The sequence below is a fragment of the Sphaeramia orbicularis genome, chromosome 4 (genome assembly GCF_902148855.1).
Source record: "Sphaeramia orbicularis chromosome 4, fSphaOr1.1, whole genome shotgun sequence".
Classification (NCBI taxonomy): Eukaryota; Metazoa; Chordata; class Actinopteri; order Kurtiformes; family Apogonidae; genus Sphaeramia; species Sphaeramia orbicularis.
This window is the reverse complement of record NC_043960.1, coordinates 43,017,598-43,024,753: the sequence shown is the minus strand read 5'-3', so window position 1 is coordinate 43,024,753 and position 7,156 is coordinate 43,017,598.

Sequence of the window (7,156 nt, the reverse complement as noted above, 5' to 3'; positions counted from 1 at the left end):
GAAGTCTTTGTTTGCCCTGAGCTCAGACTCACAGGTGTGGAGATAATGGTTAGATTGAACTGCCTTCAGCTGAATGACTGTCGTTCAGTGATTGGTGCAGAAATAATGGGCAACACGGAGAAAACTGCAAGTAACTCTGAGTATCTTAACAACCACCTCAACTGGCTCCTTTCACTGTGGAGGAGCAGTGGGTCTACTCTGAGCTTCTCACGGATGGCCGCTTATATCCACTACCCACAGCCCATGACCCTAGGTGAGGTAGGTGAGGTTAGAAACTGATAAAGTGACCGGAAAATTGAGAGCTTGGTCTGTTGGCTCAGTTCCCTGTTCACCACAACACACCAGCACAGCATCAACATCACTGTGAATGCCGTTCCAATCTTGAGCTCCATCCCTCCTCTACTCATGGACAAGACACGGAGATACTTAACCCTTTAAGCACCGAAGTCCCAATATTGCAACAAGCAACGTAACTGAAACACAGACCATAAAACAGAACCATATTTCCAGAGAGTTGCCAAATCTTGTTACCACCTCCCACCAATAGATGACAGAAATGTGCCCCTTCAGTCCTAACACCATTTCAGGGCATGTTTCTTTTAAAAGTGAAAACTAAGTTTGAAAGGCGTGGTCCTGAGCTGGTTTAGTAAGTACGTAAAGTTTATATAGTTTTAGTTTGGTTAGATAAGGACAGACTGGGCTACTCTTCTGCTTGGCTAAAAAGCTACTAAAACTTACTTCATTTTACTTTCTACTAATATTTAAGTTCATTTATTTTGAGGATAAGATGACAAAAAAGATAAACACAAACAAAACTTCTGTGTAAATATGTTCGAAGTTCAATCCAATATGGCCACCACCCTGTCACAAGATGAGATGAAAAAATTTACTTCCATCATAGACTTTGGGTAATACCCAATATATTTCTCATTTGCAGTATACCTTTATCTCTGAGCACCTCCAAGCTACAGGGTTTTGAAATCTTGATATACAAATGTCATATTTAAAACAGGGTTATCCTCCTCCATTTGGGGCAGTCACATCAATTATTTACCAAGTGGTGTCACGTACAACAAACTCTGCCCCTTGCATGTATTGCCGCTTATTTTGGCATCAATCCAGCTGATGTCATCATGTCTATGCATGTGCTGATGTCAGCATATCAACTGCCTCCATATATGTGCCAAGTTTCAAGTAAATTGAAACAAAATTGATGTTTTTATAGACATTTGAAATTTCGCTCATTATAAGTAAATGGGATTTTTTTTTAATTCATAAAAAACTTGGAACTTTGATCTTCTTTTCCCAAACTGAAATCACATCTATTCTGTGTCACTGGCAGTCTATAAACTCAATTTGGTATGAATTCAACCAATAGTTTTGTTGCTAGAGTGTTAACAAACAAGCAAAGAGACTGAACCAAAAACAATACCCTTTGCCTCCCCTTAAGGGGGTGCAGTGGTGTGGTGGTCCCTGGAGAAGTGGGTATACTTAAAATTTTTGCCCCCCCCCCCCCCCCCTTTTTTTTTTTTTTTAAGTAGTCCAGAAAAATGCCATTTTAGAAACAGTGACATGTCAGACTACTCTTAGTTCACCCAAAATCTGTCAGTTGTATTTACTCACTATTATAAAATTATCATGACTTCATCAGGAGCAGTTTGTAGGTTTTACTGGTCACTAGGGATGGGAATCGTTAAGATTGGGGGGGGGGCGTACAGTGAAAGTGAAACTAGAGACACTTTACTAATTCCTCTATTGCCGCATTTCTACTACGTGGAACTGGTTCGACTTGGCTCGGTTTGTCTCCCGTTGTTGTGCACCTCATTTCCTTTCCCTTCTTACCTTCAGAAACTTGTATTTGTGGAGTTACGACGTTTGTTGCCCACACCGGAACCGGCCTGGCGTTCCCTTTGCCGCAACATTCACAAGCAATGCTGTGTATCAAATAAATGACATTCCTGTAAAAGATTCACATGCTGTGGACAAATGTTCGAGGATATTGGAGGGATTCCACCCTTTTGAAAACATGGAAGCTTTGACAGTAAGTGGACCTGGTGTCATCTTTTTAGACCGTTTCTGCCTCAACGCCATGTTGGCTACGTTCTGATCAAAACAATGCAGCAAATGTATGACATCATCGCTCATGCACAACGAAGGCAGAATCGATAAGCAGAATCGTTAAGCAGACAGGCAAACGATTCCAAGGTATCAAGCTACTGGGAACCGGTTCTCAAAAAAGAACCGGTGAATTGGCATGAATGTAAGTGTATTCAACATGAGGCAAACATAGGATAATGTTAGCCTTTCATAACGTTAGCCTTTCATAATGTAACCCTTTCATAACGTTAGCCTTTGATAACGTTAGCCTACTCGCACAGTTTAACTATTGGCGACAACATTTCTTCTTCTCTAAATGTGCAGTCATATGTCCAGTAGTTTAAAACAGTGACTCATACTGAAACCACCTTTAAACTTACCTCAGAATTATGCATTCCATGAAAGTAGGTTCTCTCGATATGTGTCACTCATTTGAAAAACATTTATTCTGCCTTTCTTGTTTGCATTTCCAATAATCATGCATCTTTCAGTGAGACATGCAGTGACCTGTCAATCAACTGGGGTGGCACTGGCACCTGAGGTGTCCAATCAGGTTCCAGAGGTGGCCAGTGCTAGTTAGCAATAGTTTCCTCAGCATGACCCACCCTACTCTGCCTCTGATTGGCTCATCAGTCCTCATGCCTAAAGTTAACCAATCTAATCAGTGAAGGCACTGAGTACTAGCCAATTAGAGGCAGAGTAAGGCGGGTCATAGCTTCACCATCCTAGGAGGAAAAATGGGCAATTTGGCTCAGATACTACTGAATGGTGTGCATCAGGGGTATTTAGAAGTGAGTATACGCATACTGACTGAAAAATTAGTAGGTGTACTCCGTATACCACCGTATACACTGGACTACACCACTGGGGGGGGGGGGGGGAGTAATTACAGGTTATAGAGTATCTGTGGAGTTACAGGGCAGTCTTTCATGCATTTAACGCCACAAGTATTTGCATATCAACCATGCTTGAAGTGTAATAACATTTTTTTTTTTTTTTTTACATTACATTTTTTTACATTTTTTTTTTTTTTACATTATTACATTCTTTAGTACCACACTTGACCACCTGATGATTTGTTTGTAGGGAAACTAAAAACTCAAGAAAACCAACTGTGAAGAAGAATTATAAATGAAGACATTAGAGCTGTCAGTCACAACTTTTAAGTCAACAAAGTATGAAAGGAAGGAAAAAAGTATCACACTGCATGAAGAAAATGATCATTTAAACAGAAAATGTCATTTCTGCATCAGTTGTCGGTCTTTTTGCTTCTTAAAAACACAACACAGATGTCGAATTCAACAGATACAGTGGTTTTACTTGTAAAACTACCCCACCCCCCCACACAGCTCAGAGCAATTAGACTGGATAGTTGTGTATTGTAGAGCAGACCCTCAGGCTTTTCTTGTCTGCCCAGTTACGATGCATGCTGCTGTTTATGCTCATTACACAGTTTTACCCCCGGTTACTAAAACAAACAAAAAAAAACTTAAAGCAGCTCTGTGAGTCTTTAGTCTTCTCAAAAAAAGAGTTACAAACTGAGTATTAAGAAGAAAATGACTGCAAAAACTGAAATGAGACTACAGTCATAGATTATTTCAACAAAGGGAACGTACGAGGGAGAGTCAAAAACTTCTCCGACAAATGTAATAAAAAGTTTATCAAAATAACTCATTATTTTTCTACGTAAGGTTCAAGGTTCATTAATTGTCATTCATTCAATGTAGCACATGAAAGAACGAAACGTGTACTCAGGTAACAGCAATAAGATAAGTAATAGGATAAAAATAGTAAAAATATCTAAAAACACATGAGTTCCATTAAAGTCTAAACACATCTATGTTTCCATTCATAGGTTCCTTCTTTGTAGAATTGCTGGGGCTGTCTTTGACACAGTCTTTGTCTTCGACATTTGTCTGAGAACATTTTGACTCTCCCTCGTAAATTGCAGTTGTTCAGTCATGAAAAAATCCAAAAGAAAAAAGAAAAGTAAATGACATGGACTCTGTGAGGGAAAAAACCTCACCGGCATCTTCTATTTTTAATGATTCCTTTCAAAGTGACACAAGCTGGGATACAATGTGTATCATATTAGTATTAAGAGCTCAGACAGAAACAAAAAACAAATGTAAGATTAATTAAATCTTTGATAAGCAAAAACAGGACTCCACTACGGAAGTGTTTCTCAGATAAAATGATTTAACCCATAAAGACCCAAACATCTACTGATGACCAAAACCATCCACACATTTTAAATAATTAATACCTGTTGATCCATTAATCCTAACAGTATATGTGAATAATTTACGTAAAAATGCAGTTATTCATCTTTTCATGATCATCAGATATGATCCATTTGGAAGTTCAGAGGCTCCGCAGTGAACGTAGAAACACTGTCATCTTCTACAACATTGATTCACCAGTAAAACCCATGGAGTGACACAAAGGGGAAATGAGAGGACTCAAATGCACGGAACTGAAGGGAAAAAATAAGTTTATTTAACAAAAATTGAAAACAACACAACGAAAACCTAACACATAAGCTAAATCAGAGTCCATAGAAAAAAACAACAACATACAAAACCTGAAACTGAGGCCGTAGATGAATATGGAAAAAATGTCCGGGCTATGGAAAGGAATGAGGAGAAATGGACCAGCGCTGCATGGCTGCAAACCTAATCCTTAAATAGGCCAGAGGTAATTGGCTGCAGCCACGCAGCGCCAGCAGGTGAGTCTGATGATGATAATGATGACTATGAGAAGGAGGAGCTGAGGGTCACACAGGCACAGACCATGACATGGAGTTGGATCAATGACAGTGGATGGACACACTTGGTTTATGTTCAGTTAATGATAGATTTTACTGAAGAAGTCACTTTTTCTTCAGTTTTCTTTGTTTTTCAATATAATGACCCTGAACTTGAATCTGAGCTTTTATGAACATCTATGTGATCAGTTAATTACATATAGGAAATACCTGATTTTGACTGAAAAAATGCAAAATACAGATGATAATACTATAATAAATGGTGACAAATCACTTAAGAAAGATTAAATAAAGAGAAAAATTCATTTTGGAACTGACACAAAAGTAACACTGGGTCCGAATGGGTTAAAGGGTTTAGTCTTTGTTTTCAATTCATTGTTAATTTAAATTTTTATCCTCAGATTCAGCTCATGAAATCATATTAAGTCATTTCGGCTATCCACTTCAACATCATATAGACTTATAGAACCAAATCCTATTGAAACTGTTTTTGCTATAATGATATGAATCCATGTCATCTGTACTCTTCAGGCTCAGCTGAGACTCCTTGGATAACACTTCTCCAGCTCCTTCCTGTCATCCACAGTCTCATGAAGGTCATCAACCCTAAACCCTGTGTCCTGACATACTGTGACAGGATGGACGAGTCTATGAGATGGAAGTGGGTCTCTTCTGTTTCTCCAGAGGATGAGGTGACACAGATTTGCCCTTAGCTCCGAAGCAGTGACCTGCAAACAGTCAAATGGGGAGGGGTGTGAGGTCTGTGTTTTCTTTAAGGTAGCATGTGTTGACCAGTGGATGTTTTCAACCTGGTGTGAAAGGTGCATCTACGTTCCCTCAGGTCTTTGCTGTTGTTTGAGAATTAAGGATAGTTTCCTCAAATGATCTGAACAGGAGTGTCTATCCTTAGATTTAAATCACTATCGGAGCCTAGAGACTTGAAGTCCAACTGGCTTGATGTTTTTACCCCAAAGGAGAGGCAAGGGCGTATTGTTTTTGGTTTGGTTTGTTTGTTTTATTTGTTTGTAAACACTCTCGCAGTGAAACTATTGGGTGAATTCATAGCAAATTAGGTTTATAGATTGCCAGTGACGCAGAATAGATCTCATTACTTTTTGGGAAGGTCAAAGTTCAAATTGTTTATTAATTTTTAACCCCCCCCCCCCATTTACTTATAATGGGTGAAATTTCAAATGTCTGTAGCAGCAAAACTATTGGTTGAATTCATACCAAATTGGGTTTATAGATTATCAGCGACCCAGAATAGATGTGGTTACATTTTGGGAAAAGTTGGTCAAAGTTCAAATTTTTTATATTTTTTTTATTCAACCCTTTCATGCATACTGGTCACTGCAGTGGACAGCTATTCTATAGCTGTTCTCTTGTATATTCATGGATTTTGTTGTTATTTTTGTTGTTTTTTTTTGTTGTTTTTTTTACACATATGTTTATTAAAGTTTTAAGACACTACATATCTTTTCTGACATGAATTAGTAACATTATGTAGATCTCTCCTGAGCATAAACCCCCAGAGTCACAAGCCCTCCCCATAGTTTTCACATAGTTTATCAGTAAATACATGTTTCTGTGCATCAAAAATTAAACGTGTGGTGTCCAGCTAAGTGGACATTTTTGCAACTTAATGAAAAATAGGTTCATAAGATTTTTTTTTTTTTTCATTATTTTTTTAATGTATTCTTGAATTTTTTAAATAATTTTTATTTTATTTCTTTTTTAATTTATTTTTCAGAGGAAATTTTTCAATCGCATTGTTTTTTTCATGCCTAAAGAGGAATAAAAACACTCAGGAAAAAATTTTGATTAAGGTTCTTATAATTCATGCATGAAAGGGTTAGTTATAATGGGTTAAATTTCAAATGTCTATAAAAACATCAATTTTGTTTCAGTTTACTTCAAACTTGGCACATATACAGAGGCAATTGATATGCTGACATCAGCACCAGGGCCGGACTGAGACTCATTTTCAGCCCTGGAGTTTCATACCTCAGACCGGCCCACTTTAGATCACGACCGATTATTATTAAAATCATGCAATTCTAACCTTACATGTTATCTTCATCTGTGTCATTTGTGCCTAGTGGTTCAGGGTTGTGCTGCTGAGCTGCTCCTCTGTCATCAGTAGACTCTGCTCTCCCTTTCACACTTCCTCCAGTTTCCCTAGACTCGCCTGCACCTGGATCACAATAAAAAATAATATCTACAGACATTTTGACTTACTCAACCAATTAACATATTTAAATTGGCAAAATATGCAGGCTTATTTGATATTAC